At 40.5% G+C, this 27,533-nt stretch overlaps 1 protein-coding gene and 1 long non-coding RNA gene across 11 annotated transcripts in view; both read left to right on the top strand.

Moving 5' to 3' along the window:
* LOC139041362 (uncharacterized) overlaps nucleotides 1–8,882 on the top strand; it is a 70,539-nt gene extending 61,657 nt beyond the window's left edge. The window contains exons 2-3 of the long non-coding RNA XR_011496372.1: nucleotides 8,393–8,603; nucleotides 8,749–8,882. This is a non-coding gene — a long non-coding RNA (uncharacterized lncRNA). The remainder of the gene's footprint in view (nucleotides 1–8,392; nucleotides 8,604–8,748) is intronic.
* The window catches only part of RBMS3 (RNA binding motif single stranded interacting protein 3), a 1,423,334-nt gene that overhangs the window by 332,498 nt on the left and 1,063,303 nt on the right, over nucleotides 1–27,533 (top strand). The gene's annotated exons all lie outside the window — the stretch shown is intronic.

The raw sequence follows: 27,533 nt of genomic DNA, 5'->3' as shown, positions 1-27,533 counted from the left end.
GTTCACATAGGATTGTGTAAGGATCTTTGAAGCACTGACTATCAGCATCATAAAAGCACTCCACACAATACATAATCCCTTGTCTATTCCTGATTCATAAGACCCAGACACTGTCAAGGACAAATGCAATTTTGGGATAAAGGAAAAGAATTGCTATAAAACTAAGGTGGGAAGATGTTAAACTGCCTTAGGAGTGAAGACTAGGCAGAATTAAGAGTTGACTTCAAGTAAGCCACCCTTCAATATTCAGCTACTTTAGACGTTAATAAGACTATCAAGGGGCCATGTTTAATATTATAACTTGCTACAGGTTAAACAGCCAATGATAAGTTCAGTGGAAACTTGAGCACAATTTGGGAGAGCATGGAGGGTTACCCACCCCCCCAACTCCACCCCCCCCCCCCCCCCCGCCCCGCTGAGGAAGATTAGCCCTGAGCTAACATCTGTGCCAACCTTCCTCACTTTTTTATATGTGGGTTGCCATCACTGCAGGGCTGACAACTGTTGTAGGCCCCCAGCCGGGATCTGAACCTGCAAACCCAGGCTGCCAAAGTGGAACTCACTGAACTTATACAAGGCCAGCCCAGAGCATGGAATATTTTTAACGTGACTCTTAAGAAAGTGCTTCAGGCTTGCTTCTGTGTGGGTAAAATCTTTGGTGACAATATGATGTCATTTTCGTGCTGTAATGGCACTCATGCTACAAAGAACCCAGAGATATTTTAAATAAGCCTAATGGGAAGCGTTTCTTTCTTCCCTTTTGCCTCCCTTTTTTAGGATATCTGTAGCTTTGAAGGTGACTGTAATTATATATTCCATTGGCATTGTATTTCTCACGTGCGAGAAAATTTAGCAGTGAATTTCTCCCATAAATAATGTGCAGAATCCTTTTGAATTGACTAGATCCTCTAGAACTTCACTCTGAGACTTGACTGCTCTGATTCTTGTGTCTATTTTCAATGTATCTCATGTAAATGATTATTTGTTTTGTAAATGAATTTATCTGGCTGTCAGATGAAGCATTTCTGCGTAGACGGGGGCAGAAGTTAGAGGAAGATGGTGAAAGTATGTTATGTGTGCCTTCATATTTGGTGCTCAGAGGTCTGGTTGTCATTGTCCTTCCCTTTCACACCCTTCTTAATTCTGGCTTCTTCCTAGCCATTGTGACAGCTGTTTATTATTCTGTTTGCAATTCATTTCTGGATGAATTATCCATTGCTCTGTCTGCTTGTCATTGTTGTGCCTTCTTCAAGTTCCCATGTGACAGGGTGAAAAAAACCAAACCAGTCTGGGCTCTGTAAAGGGCTGAACTTTCTATTCAAATTAGAATTATTTTTAGAAAGCTGCTATAGAAAATAAGTTTCCTCAATCAGCAGGATTTATATAAAGCCATATGCTGGTGTGATTTCCTCAGATGAAGCCTTAGAAATGTTCTTTTAGAATCCCCTAACTGGTGGATGGCTACATTCCGTGGGCAGTCCTGTCCCGTGCACCTGGAGCTGTGGCAAAGTCTCTGGGAGGTGCTGAGTGCATGAGGGCTCCAGTGGCCTTGACTCTTGAGGCGCTAGACTCAACCAGGAAGAGCCGAAAGGAGATTACGGTGAACTCTGTTTGCAGCCAAGTTGGGGATGTGGAGTGCTCTGTTTAATCAATACCTTCTCTGCATTCTCAGTTGTAAAAGGCTTAGAAAATAATGCAACAAAATACTCAGTTCTGAAACAACACTGAGTGTCATTTCACCTTTCTTTGAGTCAGAAGTTCCTTCAGAATGTTTGTATCCTAGGGGAGCTAGTTGATTAAGATTCTAGGTCTAGAATGTCTGATAAACCAGCCTTTATTCTAGCTAGGAAGGGAAATAGGCAAGTGGGAAGGGCATGAAGTCCTCTAGGCCCGGGAGAGGGCTGAGAGCCCGAAACAGAGGTAGGGGTGCTCATAGTTAGGGGTGTTAGTGTTCACCACTGTCTGCCTCTGCTACTTGTCCCTCAAAGCTTTACTTCTGGAGCATAAGATGGGTCAAGTTAGAGCCCCCTCTTTACCTGTTTTGGTCCCTCACCTATTGGCATCCAGTTCTGTGAAGTACTTTGAGGTGCTTAATAAATCAGATGGCTACTGATTTTCAGCCAAGGCCCAGGATTTTCAGGAAAGATCTCTGGGGGTTGGACCTAACATTGGTCTGTCTAGCTCATCTAGCTCAGTCTGCCTTTCACTGCACTCTCTCAGAAACAGGCTACGAGAACATAGCTGATGATGCAGCATCTCCCCTCCTGTTGTCCTGGAGGGCTTAGCACATGCCACATGACTCTAGTGTCCCGACTTGGTGCCCTGTCTCAGTGCCAGCTTCCATTCTGGGCTTCCAGGCTCATCTTTCAAAGGGTTGAAAATAGTATCACAATTTCCTCCTCTTATGAGCCTTCTCACCTTTAACAAGCCCGTAGGACAAACGGGCCTGACCTCTATGACCTCTTGTCTGTCAGCCCTGATTGAATATTCACTCCACAGAGCGTCATTCCAGGCATTGTAGAAAATTATAGAAGAAGGTGGTGATGCACTCCTGGCCTTTGAACATCTTATCAACTTACAGGAGAGACAGAACCAGCACAAAGCAAAATACATGAAAACTTAAATGTCAGCCAGACATATACCGTTTGTTATTTATAAATGCAATTAATGGAACCTGAGAGTACATATTTACGTATTCATATATCCATATGTGCGTAAAATTAAAACATTTGCTGAAATGACTGAAGTGACTAGAGCTGGAAAAAGGTGGTTTTCTGTTAAGTTTTAGTTCTCCCAGAAATGACCCTGAGACAAGGATTTGAGGGCAAGTAGTTTATTTAGGAAGTATCGGAAACACCAGTAAGAGGAGAGGGAAAGAAGGCAGCCAGTAAAGGGTGTGTTACTGAGCCAGGTGTGGGTGACTATGGACACTGGAGCTCAAGCCTATGGGGAAATTCTGGGGAACAGCTAAGAGTGCCCCTCAAAATTATCACTCGGACTCTATCAGCCTCTGGTTGCGAACTCCTGTCAGAACGAGTTAATACTCAGATATTGCTGGACTGTCATGCACAGAGTTTTTGGAGGAAATCCTCATGCGAAGAGTTGCAGCTAAGAGCAGTTGGAGGTTGGCCTTGGAAAGACCTGAGGGATAAGGGCAGAACCGACAGCCTCTGCTACATTTACAGATATTAGTGAAAGCAATGGCTTGGAAAGGAAAGGAGAGAGGGGTTTTGAACATTGAGGAAACCACTACCTATGAAGACCTAGATTAACAGTGGTTGACATTGATGCCAGAACCCATAGGCTTTCTTATGCAAGTTCCTTGAAGGAGTGTGGCTCAAGTGGCACAGGAAAAAAGGTCCAGGCTTCCAGCTGAAGCAGACCGAATATGAGAGGCAATTTGGAGTCTGAGGTTCCAGGTTGTGATGGCTGCTCTGAGTTAGGAGCCCACTGATCCACTAGACATGTCTGGACTGCAGATCATGTTGTGGCTGGCAGGTGGGTTAGCCACCCCGTGGATTGTGGGATGGTCACTTTGGCTGTGGCATGAAATCCTGATTCATCCACAGGAATCATTCAGAAGAATGACAGCTGAATGTGATTGGACATGCCATTGGTCAACACATCCTTCCTTCAACTCACCCAGGTTGAAGAGGTGGGTGGTGACTTAACAAGCAGTGGAGATATCCTGGGTCTCCTGTGTTTATAAAGGATAAGACTAACAATACTGGGGGAGTGGGAGTGGGAGTGCTCATGGTCAGTACTTCTAAAGCGGATCTGATACAATATAGCTTCATCTTGTCTTGTCTTGTCTGTTTGTACCTTCTCTAGACAGTTGGCAGGTGGGGGAAGTTAAGACTGTCAAAGGCTGCGGCACTGCAGAGGTTCTTGTTAATCTGACGTTGTTAGTTGTTGATGTGTTGCTGCAGAAGGCCGGCACCCTAGGCTTTAGCAAATGCCCCCTGCAAGGACCCCATGTGTTGGTTTGTTAACAGAAACTTCCATCTGTTTTACCTGACGTTTAGCTGCCCTGGCAGGTGTGCCCAGAAATGAGCTCCTAGAGATTGCACCTCAGGGGTTAAGTACCCGCTAGTATATCAAATTATACGATTTGATGTGCTCTGTTTGTTTTTTCTATCCTGTATTTAGATGGTAGGCAAGTAAGATCTAGAATAGAAATGTCAGGATATGTTTATAATTTATTGATAGCTTTTATCAGGGAAAAAAGATAGGGCATCCATTCTTATGTACACAATAACATAGTTTGTTATTCCCCTGGAAGAGGGAGAGGAAAGAGTGTGTCAGGTTGGGTCTGGCCAGGAGACAGAAGCTACACAAATTATTTTAACAGAAGGAATTAGTTTGAAGACTTGTTTAGAGGAGGAAGAGTTTTTACCCAACCCTCTTAGGGTCCCTGGCTGGGTCTGAAAATTAAAATGACAAAAAAAGATTAATAGAAGAAAAGCATACAAATTTATTTAACGTAAGTTTTATGTGACATGGAACCTTCATAAGGAAATGAAGACCAGAAAAAATTGTTAGACTTGCATATTTTTATGCTAGGTTGGGTGAAGAGGGAGCAGTCATGGAGGAATAGGATAGGAGGGAGTGTGAGGTAAGTGTAATAACCTGGAGGAGACTTAGCAAGGCCTCTTTGTTAGGATTCTTCTCAGCATCCCTTTGTCTTCCATCATAAGGATGCTCCTTTCCTCTGAGTATAGGGAGGGCACCTCTCACATGTGGGTTTTATGACCTGTTTCAGGGAAGAAGGGTGAGAAGGGGAAGAGGTCGGAGTAGACTTCCTGCTTCTGCTGCTTTCTCAAACTCTTTCAGCTTAGAATACTCCATATGCCAAGGTGCCATATTTTGGGATAGTGTGCCTTGAACCCCATCGCTTGTTAACCAGGTATTGGACAATCCAAGAGGTGTACAAGGATACTGAGGTTCGCAGAGGTAGGAAACTGAGGGAAGCAGCTATGTCTCTAGGGCTGGGGGAACAAAGGGAAGAAGTTAGATTGATGAAACTTAAATATTTGGATGATGGGCCTTGCAGTTGGGGAACCCAGACCTCTGAGGAGGGGGCACTGGACACCTGGCTGTGCTGGTGTCTCTGAAGGGGGCATGAAGAAACTGATGCTGGGAACATAGAGAAACTTCAAAGTGTAGTCCCTTGCTCTTAATGGAACCAGTTGCTGCTGCCGGGGTGAAGAGTTATCACTGGGCCCACACTGTGGAGTAGGAAGCAAATAAGGAACCAGTTTTCTCTCTTCCTCCTGCTTCCAGTCACAAGGTGGCACCTGCTACCTGCAGACCTAACAGGGAGCCTACTGGCCCAGGAGAGATGTGATTTGTAGAGTCCCAGCCCCAACACCACTAAGCACGGCGGGTTTGGAAGTGAGAGACAATTAAGTTAAAAAACCAATACAGAGAGGGGGCATACACACGTGCATTCACACAAGAGAGAAAGAAAGAGAGACAGGTAGGGAGTGCCTCTGCCTTTGAGTGAGCTAGCAAGGACAAGAACGTATCCAAGAGCTGTCTGGGATAGGGAATGTTGTTACTCAATTATAAAAATAATCATAATAACAGCCTGTGCATAAGAACTCGGTTCAGGGGGGAATAACATTAAATACTTTTATTTAGCTTGAGGTGGGGTGGTGATTAAGTTCTAAAGTCAGAGCATTAGGGGAAAATCACATATAAACACTAGAATCACACACTTGGACTCTGAGAGTCTGTTGAGATGAGAAAACAGATTTGTGTCTCTCATCTCATGTTCATTCTATGACATACATGTGCACACTGAGTGTAATGCAGGTGGAAAACCTCTCCCCTGCCCCATTTATGTATTACTTTCTCTCTCTCTCTTCTCCTGCTCTCTCAACAAGCATGGAGAGGAATTCTTGTAAGTTATGTGTTATGTCTGCTACAACTTCGCCTTAAATTGTACCAGGTGATGCTGAGCACTCTCTCACATGCTGTATTACTTGATGATCCCATTGACCCTAGAAATGGTATTATTATGCCTCCTTAACTGAAAAGAAAACAGATGCACAGGAAGTTTAACTAATGTGCTGTGGGCACAGCCTGAGAACCTGAATTTCAAACTCAAGTGTATCTTGCTCCAAAGCCCATATCCCATAGCTAGCATAGCCCTGCTCCCCATCTCTGAAGGTTCTGCCCTGACTTCATGCCTAGGGCAATTCATGTCATTTTCAACATCAAAACAAGACCTATGCAAGGTCTTCAAGATATGATAGACTTGCAGTGTCCAATATGGCAGCCAACAGACATTGTGACTATTTAAATTGAAATTAATTAAAATTAAGTAAAATTTAAAATTCAGTTCCTCAGTTGCCCTAGCCACATTTCAAGAGCTCAGTGGCTCTTGTGGCTACAAGTGGCTGGTGACTGCCCTATTAGATAGCACAAAACAGTTCAGTCCTAGCAGATATTTCTGCAATAGATCCGTAGCGAATGAGAGCATGACTCTAAAACCTGGGTAACAAACCTACCTCTGTATCTTACTAGTTGTCCATCCATGAGCAGGTTCCTTAACCTTTCTCTGCCTCAGTTGCTGCATCTGTAAAATAGGGATAGTCAACTCATAGGGTTCAGATGAGAGTTAAATAAGACACTATTTGTGAAGTCCTTAGCATGGTACCTGGCACATCAGGAGTTCTCAATCCATGTTACCTAAAGGGGGAGAAGGTCTCTTAGCTCTAACATTGTGTGATTTTCTAAATATTCTGCCATCTCCATGTACTCTGATATTTTTATTTGGGGAAGACAAGAAGGAGTTTGAAGCAGAGGAAGGAGGATCTTGATCATCTGAATTTGGAGTGCTTCATGGAGTCATTAACTCACAAAATTATGTTATTTAACAACATTTCTATAACTTATACCATGTACCAGGTTCCGATCTAAGAACTTGACACACATTCTGTCATTTGACCCTCCAAACAGGCCTATATGGTAGATATTCTCTGCCTTCATTTTCAATACCCTCCACATTTCTATACCCTCCACATTGTATGACTTATCTTGATAAGTCCTGCAGGAGTGGGCAGGGGAAGACAAAGATGAAAGAATAAGATTCTATCCTTAAGAAGAGAGTAGAGAGACAAATAACAGTAGAGGGTTTATTATCTCAGGCTAGATATTTTGTGTGCATTATCTAATTTAATGCAACAGCCCTCTGAGATAGGTGATATTCTTCTCTTTTATAGATGTGGAAATAAGCTAAGGAGGTTATTAAAACTAACCAAGCATCACACACAGTTCAGGGTGAGAACTTGGATTCTAACCCATGCCTAATTCCAAATCCCATACGCTTTTCACTGCATCTTGATGTCTATTAATAGGGAAGATACTTTCATGTGTGTAAGTACAATATAAGGTGGAAATAAAAGAATATAGATAAACTGTTTTAGAAGTTAAGAGGAAGAAGGGATTATTCATAGCTAAGAGGGTCATAAGACTCCTCTTTGAAGAGGTAGCATTTGAAATGGAGCTTAAAACTGGGTAGGATGTGGGCAGATGGGATTGAGGGAAGAAGATTCCGGGCAGAGGGAGGAACACAATCAAAGATTCTGGCAGGATGAGGATTCCATGAGTAGTTGGCAGTGATGGGCCAAGGGTGGGGATCTGCCTGGGTGGGAAGGTGTATTTTGTCACCGACATTGCTTAGAATTGCCAGTGCATGGTCATAGTAAGAGGCAGACTGACTCTTAGTTTTATTATTTCTTTTAAATTCTCTACAGACAGTGTGCCCTCTTTATTATGTGTGCCTGGGATGGACCACTCCCACCAGCCCCTACCCTTTGGCACACCACTGGTACCTACATTTATTTGGATCAGTTTCTCTTGAATGCTTTTCTCTCTATGCCTTTCTCAGCAGCACTCCCAGTTCCTATGATTCTCAGCCTGTGTTCTTCACTGGTGCGCTCCCTGCCCTGTGCTCCGGGAGACAGAGTCTGTGAAGGACAAAGGGCTAGCCCTGGGCTTTCCATGAGTCTTGGGAAAGGAGGGTCACCACTGGAGCCAGGTGTCTGTCATGCTCCAGGTCTGGAGTTCTTCTGCCCAGTCAGGCAGCCTGATTGAGATAGAAACTTTCTCCAGAATCTAAATGATGCTTTAGAGTCAACAAGCAATGCTAGGTTGAACCAAAGGGCGCGGACCACGGGTCTGAAGGAATCGCCTTAGAGATGTGTTACGTGGTGGGAATTTGAGAGTTTGAAGTTGAAAACTGGAATCACTAAAGAGAAGACCAGGTGGTTGTTGATACCCCCAGCCCCATCTCCCTGTCCTTTCCCTGACTACTACCCCTGGGCAAAGGAAAGAGGAGGACCTCCTGCTAATTTTCAACTGCATTTTGCTCTCTGTTATGTAGCATTTCAGTGACAGGATCCACTCAGGAGAGTTGGGGCGAGGCTGGCTGAGGTTCTCAAGGAGCTGAGTTTTGAGTTCAGGTGCCCGCATGGCAGTGGAATGATGCTTCCTGACCTTTCAGACCTTTGAGACCTCTGGGCGGTCTTAGAAATCACTTCAAGCCTCCCATCCAGGATACGACTGCCTAAGGGAATTCCAGGGAAAGGTGGCAGGTAGAGTATCCTTTCTGAGTTTTATTTTCTCTCGTCCTCCCTTCCCTCCTTTCCGTGTGTCTGTGTTGCTCTGTCGTGTCTCCTTCTCCTCAAGATTCCATGGACCAGTGATACTGGAGTATTTATTTTATGTTCTTGTCAACAGAGATGTCATGAACTGGAAGGTGATGGGTACTCCAATGAGCTCATTGCAAGATCTCAAAGATTCCAAGCCACTGGCTGCTCCAAAGCGTAAAGCCACCCTTCTGGAGAGGCAGCAGGAAGCAAGCCGGGAGGAGGTGAGGAGCCATCACTCTTCCCTCTGCCCTTGACTCCATCGGCCTTTAGCTATCAGTTGGTTTAGGCCCAGACCTGATGGACTTTTTACTGTGTGTCTTCCCACAGGCTCCACTTTTTGGCCAGAAGATGGACCACCTTCTCAGATATCCTGAGAAGCTGTTAAAAGACAGTGAGAAAGATGCTGTCCCCAGGACAGAAACACAGCAGCTGGAACCAAGAAGCACCTAGCGTGGGACTCAAGCCCAGCTCCCCTTCAGACTGAAGCTCTCTGAGCTGAGGCTCTGGATTGGACTGTCTTTGCTTTGTCATCACCTGCATAACACGCAGTTCTGGATGCTTTTGAATGGTTGGCTTTCTTTTTTTTTTTTTTCTGTCTTTTCCTTTTCTTCTCTTGGCCCTGGGAATTGTAAGAAAAAAATTGCTTTAGAAAGTATAATTCTGTTCCTGAAATTAGTCTTGTTTGTGAACAAATTCTGTCCCTAGAGATTTTCTGAATTGCAGTCCCAGGTTACCTAGTAAATGGGTTTGATTTGTGTAGTACTGATCCTTAGATTAAAAATACATTTCCTTTCTTTCTTTTGTTAAGTTTCGATCCAGGTAATGGCCTGAGTCACATTTGCGTAGCTACTGAAGTGATCTCAGTGTGGTATCGCTTGGAGTTGAAATATAATCAAACATATATTATACCTAGGGCTCTTACACACTATTTGATATATATGTTATGCTACAAAGGAACACACACCTTGTAGGTTGAAATTTAATTCCTGTCTGATCCTGCAGCTAGAATGGTGGAGAACGTATAAATATCAAAAGTGACTTTAAATACCCTGAATATAGGCTAACCAACAGTAAGTGGGCAGTTTTGAAATGCCATTTTCTAAGGCAACGCAGGAATTGGAAATCAACTCACCTCGTCAACAGTGTTGCTCAGGTCTGTCTGTGGATCTGCCCATTTTGGAGGAATTAGACAACAAGGCATGCTTCTGTATTTGGGTTTACAGAAATTGTGGTATTTCTGTATTTCTGACTTATATTCTGTAACTGTGCCTGCCTTGCAATAAAATACCTTCAGTTGACTCAGCAACAAGGTCTCTGTCAATTTCCTGCACTACTGTGTCCTCAGTGGCTTTGTAAGAAAGTCCAGAGTAGACCTACGAGTGGTTGGCCAGCCAGAAATCTCAGCTGAATGCAACATCACTGCTCTTTCAGAAATGTAACCAGAGCTATTTGTTGTCTACATATGGAGTCAGTGTGTGTGGTCAATTTCTCTACTCCTCATATTTTAGTCAACTCTAGAAATCCCTAGTCATTACATAACCCTGTTAGGCCAGTGTGCTGCCATCTGCCATCATTCTCTAATTCTAGAGTCCCCATTTTTTTCTACGAGACTCTAGGAAGAGCCACAAACTCTCTGAACCTCAATTTCCTCATATATGAAATGGAGATAATGACACTCTCTATAGTTATGGTGATAAGTGCCTGTAAAAGGACATCACAGGGCTGGTACTTTACACGTTGTAAACACACTGGATGTGCCAGCTCAATAAATAGTGGTTATTTTATTTGTTAATAAAAAATTGAAAGAACACTTTAATTCCTTATAATTGACCTTTGATTGAGAACACTGAGTAAGCTCTGAGTAGTTTCTGAGGCTTCCTTGCTTAAAGCCATTAGAAAGAAAGATGAAGATTTATGAGACAGAAGTCAGAAGAGAATCTGCTGCTCCCTACCTTGACCAAATAGCCAAAAACCTTAATTCCTCTTTCTGTGGAATTAAGGGCAGGTATATTACCTCCTTCACAGAGATGACACTATTGCTTTCACAGAAAGTGAAATTTATCCTGCACATGGATGTATGAGATACCATCTTGCCCACTTATTTACAACATCAGACCCATGCCATCCGAGGACACATGAATCTCCCTCTAAATACTGAGGAAGAGATCTCATTCACGGTGGGGGAGAATTCAACGCATCTCAGTCCTCATCAGACTGTGTCTGCCACTTTAGTAGAAGGCACTTTTTGGAAAACCCAGCACTCTCCACCACCACACCTGAGATTTCAGGATGACCAAACTGTGAAGCAAAGACAAGAGCTAAGTTACTTTATTTTATGTTGGTGGGAAATGAAGTAGTTCTCTGATTGCCATGGCAGGTATTATAGTCCCACAGACGTTATATCTGGACTTCAAACCATGCATGGTAGAAAGAACATTTTCTACTTTCTACCTTGAAGTCATTAAAATGGTGATAATAACACAATAGCAAGTAACAATTATTACAACATACTTACCGTATGTCGGGCACTGGGCAAAGCAGTTTACAAGCACTGGCTCTTTTAATTGTCACAATGACCACATAAGGTAGGTACTCTTTACTCCCATTACCTGGATGAGAAACTGAGGCATGAAATGGCTAGGTAATTGTGCCAGGGCCCCCATTTGGTGAGAGTCAAAGCTGAGATGCCTGACTCCAAAGCTTGGGCCCCTTACCACTGTGTTCAGCTGCTTCCTCACCTGGGTCCCAGTCCCTGTCTGCTTTACTGGCTTGTGACTTTGATCTTCACCTTTGGAATTTCATTCTCCTTACTTACAATGTGGGGCTATTAATTATCATCCTCTCCTGCCTGCTTCCCACAACTATTGTCTAAAGCTCTTGGCAAATGGATGCCAACTAACTGCAAATCAATAAGAAAATCGGTGAGAAAAGTAAAGACTTTATTTTAAAAATTGGTATTTTGTAATTAAAAATTTAAAATATACTTCTGGGGCCAGCCCTGGTGGCCTAGTGGTTAAGTTCAGCATGCTCCGCTTCAGCGGCCCAGGTTCCATTCCTGGGCATGGACCTACACTGCTCTGTTAGCGGCCATGCAGTTGCTGGTGGCCCACATACTGAAGAAATAGAGGAAGATTGGCACAGATGTTAGCTCAAGGTGAATCTTCCTCAGGGGAAAACAAACAAACAAACAAATATATACACACACACACACACACACACAAACTCTTCTGTATGGGGTCCAGGTTCAGGCTACCTTATGCTGAATTCTGCTTCTATTTAGCATTCTGAGGTTCCAGTGCATCATACCAGAGGAGGTCCTAATGGATATGAATGTTGAGCCTAAGAACTATCTCAAGGGTAAATCAGAGAGCACTGTGTAAAGGCAAAACAATATTAGATTCTTCAGCAAAATGATGCTGACTCTAACCTTAGATCCTGAAGTCCGTATCAGAGGACATCATTCATGTCACACAGAAATAATCTCTTACCAGTTCCTTCCAACACCTTATCCAGAAGGTGGTATTATCATGCATCCATTTGAAGGATCATTGGAGTTTAAAGCAGTTTACATTATTTCTAGGCAGATTGTAGCAAATGCAGTTGACGCCTTGTCCATATTTCTGAGGGCTTTCTCTGGCTGGGATGCCTGTGTGCATCCCAGACCAGAAGTGCCAACATGTTCACTCCCCTCCCCACTGAGACTAGCCCTCAACCAAGACTGAAGAGAGTTGGTATATAAATGTCCCAGCTCCCTCACCCTTTGGATGGCTGACAGGAATGTTCTGATTGGCTCTCAGTTCTCCAGTGAGGTGACGCTCCAGTTGCCCATGGTGGGATCTAGTTTGTCAACCCACTGTTCTTGACTGCCTTTCCTTCCTTGTCTCACACCCTCACTTCTCAACCAGTGTTTCCTGGGATCACTTCTGCAATAAATCGTTAATTTGCACATAAATTCCTGTCTTAGGGTCTGCTTCCGGGGGGAACCCAAGCGAACTCAAGATTCTGGTGCGGGTCAGTTATAGAAATAATAATGTCCCAGAGAAAATACAGCAGTATCATTCACGACTGAACAGTTTCTCCCCTTGTCCTTCTACTGAAACCTCTACTGTGTTAGGAACTAGAAAGGAGACCTTATAAATATGAGATCCACTTGCCAGAGAACAGTTTCCTTCCAGTGAAACAGGCACCTTCACAGGTTATGAGATATTTTTCCTTTAAATGAAAGACTCAGCTACCATATGAGACCAGGCAAGAGTCACCTGATGGCAAATCAAATTACAGTTCACTGGCTAGAAGAAGTAATTAAATATGAGGGGGTAATGGGAAAAGGAGACATTCACAATCCCAAAGCCCCCCTTTAACCTCTCAAGGACTCCTATTTGCCTTTGAATCCCTTCTGCTTCAATTAACATTGATTGAGCCTGCCTAAAGTGCCTGGCTCTTGTCAAATTCCATTATAAGAGGCTCCAAGACACTCTGTCCGCCAGCCTTTGTTGTGTCGGACATTTTTGTGGGAATATTGAATATTGCATGGAGTAGCTCACACATTGATCAGGATGGTTATACAGGAGGTTTGCTTTTCCTGGCATGGCAGTTTTGTAAACGGGATTTCATCTTGGCCATTATCATTATCAACTCGAACCAATTCTCTAAGTTCAAGTTACGATGCTTTAAAAAGCATGTCAGATTGACCCGCTACTGCTTTTAAAGATAAATGTTGAAAGTGTCAACCCTGTAAAGTAAGAAAATGTACCTGAATCTTTGTTACAGGCATCACACACCTAATTTATTTTTGTTGTTGTTGGGAGGAGGACACACAAAGAAACATGTTTCCTCTATGGGATTCCCAGGAAAGACTTTGATGTTTATTTTATCAGAGATGCAAATGGAATTATAATATATATCAGAGTCTGCTTTATCTCTTTTCTTCTCACTCTTTGCTGGAGTCTTGGATAGTGGGGCCATATTTTATACAAGATTAGGGTAAGATTCTGATTAGGAAAAAAATCACAGAATAACATTGTTCCTAGGATCTTAAATGACCAAGAACCTTTTATGTAGGAAAACTTACTACTATTGGTATCTTTTTAATGCCCACATTTTTAATCTCATTAATTATTAAATTTTTTCCTAAACATTCAAATGCTACTTTTGCCACTAATAAACATGGTTTATGAATCAAATCAACTTAAATATTTAAATACTGATTACAAATTTAAGTAGACAAATTGTCCTAAATATTTCAATAAAGTCTCTACTAATTTCATTTAAAGGCTTCAAAAACTTTAAAAGCAGACAGCATTCACATGTGTGCCCACACACATATACGAATAATCACAATGGGATCCAGAATGTATTATACCTACACTTAAATGATTAAGTATTTATGAGTTTGATTTGTCTTCATTATTTATAAACATGTTTTATCCCTTCCCTGTTTTTTATACTTCTCAATGTTTATACTTCCCTAGAGTTACAGTAATCTTGCCAGACATAAAAGGAAAAGAATGCAGTCTCAGAATAACTGAGATTACAGATTCTGGGTTATTAGCCACTTGATTTTTAGTTGACGTGTAGGATCTTAGTGGATCTCGTCAACGTTGATTCAATGCTGGACTGATGTTTTCTGGCCTGAGTTTTTCCTGAGAGTCGAGGTTCAGTTACTATGTCCATGAGCTGTTAGAAGCCCTTGTCTTATGCCAGCAACATAGACCACCCTCTGAGAGCTGCCATGTCCATCAAATCTTAGTCCCAGTTAGTGAGTTTTATTTCATAATGCCTTGGTTTCTCAATATTTCTTGATAAAAAATATCCAGTGGTTTCATCGTCTAAGGAATAAAAGGAGGAGTCTGGGCAGCAGATTCTCTCTTGGGATTGCTGCCTCATGCATCAGCTTCCAACACATTACTGGACTCTCTGCTGGCTCTTCTTGAGTTATTTGCCTTAAAATGTATTGTAGCCATTCTTTTCTATTTACTGAGAAAAAAATCAAATAGAAGAAACAGAACATCTCTCTCTCTATATATCACTTCTCTAATCTACATATTAAAAATATTTTTTAAAATATACACATTTTTGTTTTGCAATGACCTTTTTGTATACCTTATACTTTTTCATTGTTGAGTATTATTATAGACTCAAGGCTTTTCATAGACATGTTATTCTAATGGACTATAATTATTCTTGTTGCTCAAATTATTGCAATGTGTGCACCCCATTAAGCAATCTCCCTTGTCTTTTCAGCATTACTCCTGAGACATTTTTGAAAGTCTCTTGCTTAAAGGCAACAATATGTTCCGTACCCATATTGATTTTTCTCTACTATTAGCTAAGATTTTAGTCCCTGAGGAGCCCTGATTCCTGTTAGTAGAGAAGATCACTAGTATTGCATACAGTTTTATCCCCATGAATGTAGTGATAGACTAAATACTACTACTTTTGGCCACTGTAGTGGAAGTGCTGGAAAAATAGATATTTTAAGATCAGAAGTTTTCGTTTTCCTTTTCTAATATAAGAGTGCTAATATTATTACCTGTCTACATTTTTTCTAATATTAATTTTTAAAATTTGTTTTCGTACACCACACTGCCTTGGATTGTCAAATCAAACTGTAATCACACTCCTTTCTCATTTATTAGCCTAAAGTGTTCTATGGATCACGATTTTGTAGTTCTTCTGTTGACAAACATACAACGGGACCCAATGGAGATAGCCATGGAATACTATAGAAAGATCAGTTTTCACATGTGTGAATGGGATGCTATGCTGAGGTTTAGGATTGAGATTTTGTCCTGTGGGTGATGGAATGCTCCTTAGAAGTTTTACTGTGGGTCTAAGGTAGTGGTTCTCAAAGCAGAAGCATCAGGAGGGGGTGTTAAAACACAAGTTGCTGGGCCCCAGTCCTGAGTGTCTAATCACTAAGTGTGGGGTGGGGCTGGAAAAAGTTCACGTCTCACAGTCCTGGATGGGGCTGCTGCTGATGATGGTTGTGAGACCCACTCTTAGGACTACTGGTCTAAGGAATGTAGTTTGGTTTGTTGGCTAGGCAGGGATAGCCTTTGGGACCTTGAAACTTGAAGCCATTAATCAAGCTGAAGATTAAGTAAGAAAAAGTAGTAAGTAACAACATCTAGAAAGACAAGTCCTTGGGTTATAAAAATTGAAATTATCATTGTGAATCTTGCATATTCAACCAGGTCCACCTTCTACTCCATGGTTCCTCTCTCTTTGGGTGATTCCAGACTGCTTATCAGCATTAGATCTCATACAGAGACTGAAGTGCAGAAAAGTATAAAAACCTCAATTAAAAAAATCAACAGAATTCCGTAAGTCATGTAGAAAATTATTTTCACCATAAATAAACTCCAATGAAATTTCTTCCAAAAAACTCTTTGAAGGGGGAAAGAATTCACGTAAACAAAGGAATTTTGTGTCTTTAAACCCGGATCCTAAATCTTGATTTTATTTTAAAGTTGAAGTGTACACCTTGTCTCCCTTTACCTGGCATCTGTTATAGCAGGAAGTCTGTCTTCCTAAGTGTTTAAGCAAGTGCCAGGTATGCTGTCACTTCAAGATGAATAATAAACAGCCATAATAAATGGATGTTGTGGGTGACATTAATAAGGCATTTGCAATCCTGCAGGAAGAATCATGCTGGAAGATAAATAGATGCCTTTATTTATACTATTGTTAGGAACTTGAACTTCTGACACACAGAGCAGGTGTTCAGTCTATTTTGAAACTACCTGACAAAACTCCTTTGTTTTCTTGTTCTTCTGTCTGCCCCCAAAATGTAGCTATTCCTCAAGGTTCTGCCTTCTCTCTATTCCTTGACCTCTGTATTTTTCTAAAAGTGAACTCTTCCACACACTTTAAATTATCTCTGGAGGGGATGATTTCATGGTCCAACTTACCTCTCCCCCTGCAAAACACTGAATCTTTATTTCCAACTGACTGTAGAACATCTTTACCTGGATGTCTTTTAGGCAATTCAAACCTCCTGCCTATAGCAGGACTCAGCACTCCCTCTTCCCAACCCAGCTTATCATTATTTTCTCTCTCCCTGAATATAGGCCACATTATTTGCTTCACTAAAATCTTTCTCTTTATCATTCCAGACATCTGCAAGATTCAGTCTCCAGTATGTCTCTCTGACATTGATATCTTTACTTCATCTTCTACTGACAAAACTGTATCTTAAGCACCCAATGCTGCCATTCAAATGATTGTTAAAACCTTTTAACTGCTTTGCTCATGTTCAGTCTCTCTCCACTGCAATCCATCTTAAATATCATTGCAACACAAAATTTCCCAAAGATCGTGTCACTGATCATGGCATTGCTCTGATCCAGAATCTTTCATGACTCCCAGTATGTAATGAGATATATGTTCATACTTTTTATCCTGCCCTTCCAGATTTTCCAATACATAGCCCCAGCTTACTTTCTCACTTTTCTCTCTCACTATCCACTTATGAACGCTCTCACTCCATTGGTGTAATATCAATCCTTAAACATGACTTTAAATTGAATCTTTTGTTTGTGTTATTCTTCTTTCTTTATATCATCCTCACCTTTTGCTACCTATTGAAATCCAACACACTTTTAAACATGCGTCCAAAATGCTACTTTCCTATAGAGTGTTGCTTGGTTCACCCCAACCAATATTACCTTTTCACTCCTACATTACTCTATGGAGCGTTCACTTCTGACTTGTGCCTGTACCTGGTGGTTGTGATGATGTAGAACGTTATTTGTTGGATCCTGAACTCCCAATCCTGCTGTACGTCTATATGGGAAATAATGAGGTGGACACGGACACTCCTGGCAAATGCATGCTATTTATAATCTATCAAGTATTTGAGAGCCTTTTCTTGGCCAGGTGCTGTGCCAGACATTGGGGCCACACTAGGTTCAGGCTTTCACAGAGCTTCTGTTCTAGAAGAGGGACAAAGATAAGAAATAAACCCATAGAGATTGTGATGTGTACTAATAATAAAAGTAAACAAAGTGATGTTGAAGAGAGTTGTGGGCGTGGGATGTTCATATTTAGGGAGGGTTTCTCAGAGTAGATGACATTTTATCTGAGAACAGAAGAATGAAAAAAGCCAGCCTGGCAGAGGATTGGGGGAAAGAGTTCCAAACTGAGGAAGAGCCTGTGAAAGGCCATGAGGCAGGAATGAGCTTGGTATGTTTAAGGAAGAGATGAAAGACTAGTGGGATGGAGTATAGTTGTAAATGAAAGCTGTATGAAATGAAATAGAAATAGAAGGTGGGAGTTAGATCATGTCGAGACTTTTAGTCTATGGGAGAGAGATTGGATTTTATTCTAAGAATGATGGGAGAACATTAAAAGAGTTTAAAGCAGGGTAGTGCTCTGTGGGAATGAGTTATCGTGGCACAAAAGAAGCAAGCAGAGTGTTTATTATCCTAACATGTTAACTCAAGTATTATTTGGAGACTCTGGGTTTGGTGAGCTGATTGACCTATAGTTGGGTCTTAAAAATTCCATTTGCTTTGTGGTCTAGATCAAAAGCAAGTCAAGTTACCACCTTGGCCCCTTTCCCCATTAGCCAGAGCTTTACCTTGGCCCTTGTGTTGTGAATCCTATTGCAAGAAAAGGCAGGAGAGAATAAACTCAAGATAAATATCCCAAAGATGCTCAAGGACCATCTTATTTTACCAGTGACTTGGGAAAACTTTCAGAAAAGGGAATTCTGAAAAGACAGGAAATCTAAAGAGTCTAGGCTATGTGGATCCTACAATTTTTAACTTTTGTGCCCATAACACTGTAGCTTCTATGAGTATGGCAAAGCTCCATGCTCTATCCACAAGGTCAAATAGTGATCTTGGCCTGTGTACCATATCAGCATCCCCTCTTAGGGATGGACATAAGAATATCTTGAACTCTTCATAGAGGCATTCAATTTTTCATTTCGTTTTTAGGAATGGCATGTATATAATATAATAGACACAAAATTTATAATTGCTAAACTGAGTCAAGTATTTTGTAAGCCACTGTCTTTAATCAGACACTCAGAGGTAGTCACACTCCAGAGTTTTTGCACTATTAGTAGAATTCTCTCCGTTATTGTTTTTTGCTGAACCCAACACAATCTCTGCATTCTTTTCTTCAAGTGACTAACTCTGTTGTGTAACTCACTGGAGTAATCCCTTTACAAAAATTTAAAGGATGTAAACATTATTTAGGAACCTCTCTGATCTCTTCAGAATTTACTTCTTCATGCCTTTTTAAATTTTACTTATTCTGGAGTCTCATGACTGCCAGATCTTTCTATCTGACTAAGTAATCAGATAAGATTATTGATTTGTTGATGAATGACAATAACTTAATATCATCTTTCTCAGATTATAAAAAAGTTGTTTCAGCCATCATGACGTTAAAATAAGGAATAGTTAATGAATTGTAATATTGTCTGACACAGTATTATGAGGTGAAAATCTGTGTCTCCAAGTTTACCCGTGGATCTTGGGTCTAATTCAGGAAATTTAAATTCAAATGCCTATAGAGGCATGGCAGATAGTACACATGAGTTAAGCAATCCAGGTATTAAAAGAAAAAAGTTCAAGTATGATAATAAATGGCATCTGGTATGTGGCCACAATGTAGTGAATACAATAGGGAGTGGTGGAGACTGTGATAAACTCAAGAGTATGACACTTTTCACCTCTCATTTATTGTTTCTTTAGGGAAATGTGGGCCAGATAATTTTATATTTTTCAAGTAAGCCAGAATATGGACTTTTTGTGTGGCATATCCTGACCTTTAAATTGGCCACTAAATCAAAACCTTTAAAACACTCTGTGGGCCAAGACTCTGAAAGCCAAACCACATATCTACAGCTAGATTTGGCCTATGGCCATAAATTTTCAACTTTTGTTCTAAGCCCCACAGCTGTAAGGAGAGAATGCAAATTCTCTTTCACTTGACAGGCCATCAGACATTTAAAGACAGCAATCACCACCACTCATCACCACAATCTTCTCCATAATTTCTTCCTCCATTGAAGCAGCAATTCAGCCAAACTCACAAGATATTCTTGACCTAATCCGAAACACCTGCCTTTAAATAATTGTGATTAGGTGACATCCATACAAGAATTATGAAAAAACTCAAGGATGATACTTGGAAAATTTTTGCCAAACTATGTTTCTTACATATATAAAAAGTTATTCTTCCAGAAGACTGTCAGAGCACCAATATAAATCCAAATTTTATTAAATGGTGGAAATTTCAGGTTGATAGGAAAAATATTTGGGGGAAAGTTTCCTCAAATCCCCCACCACTTCCATCTACATATGACTTTATTTAGATTAAATGCTTAGTACAGTGTCTGCTTCTTAGAGTAAGTATTCAATCAACGTTTATTCTTGTTTTCTTTATTTTCCATTTTCCTTGCCACCTAGATTGACTGTCTGCCCTTATGTTCCCTGATTTGTGACATGGAAGGGCCAAAATACCCAGGTTCTCTTGCCAAATGGCTTCCAGTAGGGCTTAGCCAATGAGAGTCACCAGGCAGCAGAAGGAGAGAGAGATCAATCTGTTTCTTCCATGTTCCCTCTCTTCTTTGAAGCCCTAGCCCTACAGTAGCTGTCTCTGTGTGATCTCAGCTTCCACCAGAGAGTCCCTTTGGTAGTAATGGCTTTCTAATGTTGCTAATGTCTGGATGCCTCAACATCCCTTGCCAACAAGTACCTCCATCTCTTGATTTGAAACCTTTGGGGTGATTTTGTTGTTCTGCTCCTGACAGATACATTCTCCTTCCCTTTCTCCTTAGCTCTTATAATGCCATCTCTGTATGAACGATATGAACTTGTCTCCAAAAAAAGGTGTTTAAATATGTAGTTAGGAGTATTCACTCATATTTTCTTGTCTCGCTGGCTTGGTGAGTGTTAGGATCTTCTTGGATAAGTCACTCTCCAATGAGTCATGTTTCAAATTACTAAGAAGTAGCCCATTGATCCATGGAGTGCAGGAAGATCTTAATGAGTACACACACTAGCCTGCCATCTCCAGTGTGCTCAGGTGCAGCCTCTGAATGTCCAGAAGCCATAGCTCTTCCTAGTTTCTGAACCAGACTTGACCTCCTGGGCTGTATCAGAAGCTTTATTCTCACTAACCAGAGTTAGTCTTGCTTTTCTGACCCCTATTTCTTGTGAGCTTGAAAAGATGCCCACCAAACCCATCATTTACTATGATTTCCGCACTTTGAGTCTGTTCCTATATATTCTCGGTTCATGCCTGGAGACTTTCTCTAAATCGCTCACGTTTCCTGGAACCACAGCCCTGCCATTCTACCTGATCTCAAGTATACCAGGCCGCATGGATTCTGTATTCAAGTCTCTTAGGACACTGAAATTTGGTCCTCTGGCCATGCATCATCCTAGTCTTCCTGGCTTAGGCCACACCCAGTCTCTTCTTTCTTCCCTTTTCTTTATGTCCTTCAATTAAGATGCAGCAATGGTTTCGGGAAGAATCTGAACCAGTTATGTCAGTGTAATATAATAGGTCACCTCCTGCAAACAAAAATTTTATGAGTATTAAATGTCAGCGACCAATAAACATAGCACAACCGCCAGTCCTGCATCTGTAAAATCCACTAACAAGTAATTAGGGAGAGATGAGTAGAGGTTTTATGTTTAGAAATTCAGAACATCTCTTAGCTGTTTGAAAATCCATTTTCAAAACAATATAGGTTTTAAAGTCTGCACTAATAATTTTAATATGGTCTTATCTTTAAAGGACTCTTTAAGTACTAATTCTCCCAGCATGCTTTTGAAGTATGTATCATTACCAAAGGTGTGTGCCAGACAGGGTTGTTTTTAAAACAAATTAGTATGGTGAATAACCATTCTGTTTTTACCTTAATATTTAAATTGGATTTTTTGGGTATCATTTAAAACTACAGAATCAAAGCAATTAAAATTTCATTCATTGGGTTAGGATAGAATAGGTTATATGTATACATTTTATAATGCTGCAGTCAGTGCCTATTTCTTTTATGTTGTATATCCTACCAAGTGATCCCCTAGATCAGAGATTCTGAAACACCAGGAATTTCATCCCCCATGGGATGTTGGCAATGTCCGTAGACATTTTTGATTGTCATGACAGGGAGGATAGGGGACAGCATGCTACTGATATCTAATTGGTAGAGAGCAAGGATGCTTCTAAATATCCTACAATGCACAAGACAGCCTCTCACAGCAAAGAATGATCTAGTCCAAAATGTCAATAATGCCAAGTTTGAGGAACCCTGCCCTAGAAGGAAAAGCATTCTTATTTGCCAGTTCTGCAGGCTGTCTCCTTCTACGCTTCTCTGACCCCCAGACTAGGGCTAATATCTTACTAACTTTAGGTCATTCCAACTAAAGGGAATTTTTGCTCAGAATTTCTTCAATCTTATTATGTAGTCACTATGCATGTGCTGCTGTCTCCATAGAGGAATGGAGAACTGAGATGCTCTTCAGGATCTCTCAATCAAAATGTATACGTGTTTAGGAGAAGAAACCGTTATTTGAAACCACAACTGATCTGATCGTAGCCGCCTTTCCTGCTAAGGGAAGGAGGGAGGTAGGAGAATAGATGGTGGTGGCGTAATTCTTGTCTTTGAGAGAGAAAATCCATCTACTGCTTTCTTCAATTTACAAGGGCACACTGAGGAGAGAAACTGGTGAGCCTGCAATTGTAAAGACTACTGATTCTTCTGGGTTGCTGATGGTAAAGATCTGAGCAGATGACCCTTTTGTTTAACCGAGAACATCAGTGAGTGTGGAGATTTGCACAGGGAGGCCTTGAGTGGGGCTAACTTGTTCGGTAGAATAGAATCAGAGTTTGGCTTTCTGGGTGAGGGAGACCCAGGCTGAGAGATCAGGAAAATAAGAAAGCTGGAAATGGTCTAGAAACTCTAGAGGAAGAGGAAGAGTACCCAGCAATATAGTAGGAGACTAGAGAAGATGAGAAAAGTGACTAGTGGGAGATTCCTCTTATATGGCTTTAAAGAGAAGGAACGTCTAGCATTCAGTCAATGCAGGTTATTTGTTCTTCTTTATTATAAATCCCTTCTGGAACCTCAAAACTTTAGTAAATTCAGCTACAACACACCTTGTAAGTAGTTTCTGGCAATGTCAAAGCAAAGGCGCTAAATTCCATGGCTGAATCAGTGTAGCATATAGAGAAATGAAGCTGCCTGGGACCATCAGACTTCAACAGATATCAAGTAGGGACCTAGAGCTAAATGCAATAAGGAAACTGAAAATTCCTGTGAACTTGAAGAAATCTTGGGGAAGGCAAATGAATTACTATAGAATAGAAGGTAGGGGATACAAATAAATTTTATTTAAATCTCAAAGGACGAGGTTACTTCAGCTGGCTCTGGGTAACACAGGATATTAGAAAATGCTTGATTTCAAGTAACAGAAATCCAAGTCAACCTGGCTTAAGAAAGAAGGGAATTTATTGGCCTGGATATCTGGGAAACCCAGGGGGTGGCTGCTTCAGGTACAATAGCATCTAGAGGTACCAACTGAGTCATAGGGACCTTGACCATCTCCATCTCATGACTTTACTTTCCTCTATAAAGACTTCATTTTTAGGATAATTCTTTTCATCTGACAGCAGAGAAGGCTCCTGCTTAGTCCGGGCTTCCAAGCACTTTGGTGCTTTCTATCTCAGAAAGAGAGGTCTTCCTTATTTGGGTCATGGACTCAACCCTGGGTCAATTCTTGCATCTGGGGAGTGGAATAGTCTGGCCCTCCTGGGTCATGTGCTTACTCTTTTGCCTGGGGAGTCAAGATCATGTTATTGGCAGGTCTATCAGTTATAGGAGGACATTTCCCCAAAGGAAAAATTACTAAAGAGACAAAAATGTAATGGATGCCCACTGAACAGAAATTATTTTATATTACCTGATGGTAATTTTCATGTTATGATTTCATCAGATAAGTAATTCTGGTTTTAGTATGTGAAGTGTTGTAGAGACCGATATATTTGAACTGAAACATAGACCTTTTCTTCTGGGAGAACCCCCTAATTGGAAAACCTTTTTTCCTTTCACATGTTTCAGTTAATGATTCTTTACATTTCCTGTGCATCAGAATCACCTGTACAGACTTAAAAAGAACAGATGTGCTGGGCCCTATCCCAGGATACTTAGATTCAGTTAATCTGGGATGGGATCCAGGCATTGGAATTTTTAAAACCTGTCCTTATTATTTGGGGTTAAATGGTGGTATCCCAGGAGCCCTATGTTAAAATGGAAATAAGTTCAAAAGAGATAAAGACATTCAGTCACGAACACTCTGTGGGAATTTGATGGGCATATGCTCTATTGGAACATGTGGATGAATAGAGTGGTAGCCAAATGAGAATAGAAGAGAAGACAAGTAAGAAGACAGGGGGAGGGAGTAGAGTGTGAAAGTCAACGTCTGACGTGGAACCTGGCCTCTGCTAAGGATAGAAGCCCTGGGGATTGTGGATCAGTGCGGAGAAAGGACCTCTACAGCAGCCAGGTAGACTTTGGAGGGTTCTTCTGATGAGCTTTTCCACTCATGTCACAGTTCTTTAACCAGGGCTTCTACCTTGAAGCCTCTCTTTGAGCTTCAGTTTTGATAACTTCTTAAGGTACCCGAGTTCTACTCCAACATTGAGGTCTATCTTGCTTTGTTCTTGCCAATTCTTCTATAAACGATTAAGACAATTAGTAAGTCATTAATAAATATCAGAGACTGGATAGGAACCATTGTGTTTTGTTTTTATATTCATTTATTGCAGAAGTAACATTAAAAAAATACAAACTGCATTGTTTAGTGCCAGACGTTGTGTTCTCTGGAAGAAGATGCTGAGATAAGTGTCTAAGGGATGTGTCTAGGGACCAATACCTGTGAAAAGGAGGAGAAAGCAGAATTGAGTAGAGGAAGTTGAGCTTCAGTGCAATCCCCACAAATCCTTGCCCAACCTCAAGGAGCTCTGGGATGAGTATTGGCTGCCAGGATGTCCTGCATTGGGTTAAAATGGTGGGCTTTTATACCCTAAACTTTCTCATTCACAAATGGGTGCTGCTTTGGGAAGAGTGCTACCTTGGGCAAGGCAGCTCTTTGCAGCTAAGGCAGACGCTGAAGGAGCTGACAGTGGGAGGTTGGGACGACTGCATCCCCTGCAGCTGGGCAGCAATTCCTTCCTTGGTGGGGGATATGGACATACATTTGGGTTTGGTTTGCTAATATTCTGTCAAAGGTTTTTCCATGGGTTCAAAAGAGATATTTTTGTCTTTAGTTTTCCTTCCTTCCTTCTTTGTTTTTGCCTTTCCTTCCCTTCTTTTCATCTTTCTTTTTCTCTTGCTCTCTTTCTTGAACTGTCTTTGGCTTTGGTATCAGGGAAATATTGGCCTCATAAAATGAGTTGAGAAGTGTTTCCTCCTCTTCGATTTTCTGGAAAACATTAGGTAAAATTGGTGTTAATTCTTCCTTAAATGTTTGGTAGGATTCTTAAGTGAAACCCTGTGATCCTTGAGATTTCTTATTTAGGAGCTTTTAAATTACAAATTCAAAATCTTTAATGGTTATAGAGCTATTCAGATTGTCTATTTAATATTGGTTGAATATTTGCAGTTTGTAGTTTTTGAGCAATTGGCCCATTTTTTCTAATTGCCAAATTTATGACCATAAAGTTGTTCATATATTCTCTTATTAGCTTTATAATGCTGCAGGATCTGTAGTTATATTCCCTAACTCATTCTTGATATCGGTGATTTGTGCCTTCTCTCTCTCTCTCTTTTTTAAATTTTGTTAGTCTTAGTAAAGGTTTATCACTTTTATTATTTTTCTGAAGAATCAACTTTTTTACTCACTAATTTCCTTTGCTGTTTTTCTGTTTTCAATTTCATTGATCTCTGTTCTTTATATCCTTCCTTCTTCTTGCTTTGGATTTATTTTGTATTTCTCTTTCTAATTTTTTGAGATAGAAACTTAGATTATTGATTTAAGACTTTTCTTCACTTTTAATATATTTAGTGCTATAAATACCTCTCTCAGCACTGCATTGTCTGTGCCCCGTAAAATATGGTGTGTGGTGTTTTGTTTTTAATTAGTTCCACGTATTTTAAATTTGAGTTGAGACTTTCTCTTTGATCCATGGATTATTTAGAAGTATTTATTTTTCATGTTTCTAAAGACTTTCTTGTTGTCCTTCCATTATTGATTTCCAGTATGATTACATTATGGTCAGAGAACACGCTCTACATAATTTTGATTCTTTCAGATTTGTTGAGATTGTTTATGGCACCAATATGGTTTTATCTTAGTGAATGTTCTCTGTGCACTTGAAAAAAATGTGTATCCTACTATTGTCAGATAGAGTGTTCTGTTGACTCTGTTGGTTCATTGTGTTGTTTAAATATTCTATATCCTTGCTGAACTTCTGCCAGAAATTCTGCGAGTTGCTAAGAAGGGAAACTGGACAAATTTTCCAGTTAAAAAATACGTGTATGAACATACATGGAAATGTTTGCACACAATTTCAAGGAGTTTTTAGACTTTTTGTTGCTCTTGTAAGGATAGTAGTCCCTATTTAAAATCTCTGTTTTTTTGTTTTTTTCCTGTCCAGGATTTATCTGCTTAAGGTGTTACATGGACATCATTATAAAATATTCTCAACATTATAAAATATTCTCAATTATGTGTTACATAATTTTCTTTAGTTCTTTTGGTTTCATTTCTTTTTTGATTTTTTATTCATTTTTATTGCAGTAACAGTGGTTTATAACATTGTATAAATCTCAGGTGTACATCACTATGTATTTCTATTTCTGTGTAGATTACAGCATGTTCTCCACTCAAAGACTAATTTTAATCCATCACCACACATGTGCCTAATCACCCCTTTCACCCTCCTCCCTTTCCCCTCCCCCTCTAGTAACCACCAATCCAGTCTCCGTTTCTATGTGTTTGTTGTTGTTTTTATCTTTTACTTATGAGTGGGATCATACGGTATTTGACTTTCTCCCTCTGACTTATTTCACTTAGCATAATGCCCTCAAGGTCCATCCATGTTGTCACAAATGGCTGGATTTCATTGTTTCTTACGGCTGAGTAGTATTCCATTGTGTACATATACCACATCTTCTTTATCCATTCATCTTTTGATAGTCACCTAGGTTGCTTCCAAGTCTTGGCTATTGTGACTAATGCTGCCATGAACATAGGGGTGTGTGTATCTTTACACATTCGTATTTTCATGTTCTTTGGATAAACGTCCAGCAGTGGGATAGCTGGGTCATATGGTATTTCTATTTTTAATTTTTTGAGGAATCTCCACACTGTTTTCCGTAGTGGCTGCACCAGTTTGCACTCCCACCAGCGGCATATGAGGATTCCCTTCTCTCCACATCCTCTCCCACATTTATTGTTTCCTGTCTTGTCAATTATAGCCATTCTGATGGAAGTGAGGTGATGTCTCATTGAAATTTTAATTTGCATTTCCCTGATAGTTAGTGATGTTGAATATCTTTTCATATGCCTGTTGGCCATCTATATATCTTCTTTGGAGAAATGTCTGTTCAGATCTTTTTACCCATTTTTTAATTGGGTTGTTAGTTTTTTTGTTGTTGAGCTGTATGAGTTCTTTATATTTTGGATATTAACCCCTTATCAGATATATGGTTTGCAAATATCTCCTCCCAGTTGTTAGGTTGTCTTTTCCTTTTGTTGATGGTTTCTTTTGTTGTGCAGAAGCTTTTTAGTTTGATGTAGCATCAGATGTTTATTTTTCTATTGTTTCCCTTGCCCAGTCAGACAGGGTATTTGAAAATATGCTGCTAAGACCGATATTGAAGAGTATACTGCCTATGTTTTCTTC

This window comes from Equus asinus, chromosome 21 (assembly GCF_041296235.1).
Source record: "Equus asinus isolate D_3611 breed Donkey chromosome 21, EquAss-T2T_v2, whole genome shotgun sequence".
Classification (NCBI taxonomy): Eukaryota; Metazoa; Chordata; class Mammalia; order Perissodactyla; family Equidae; genus Equus; species Equus asinus.
The sequence above is the reverse complement of the archived record's forward strand: the minus strand, read 5'-3'. Positions and strand labels throughout refer to the sequence as shown.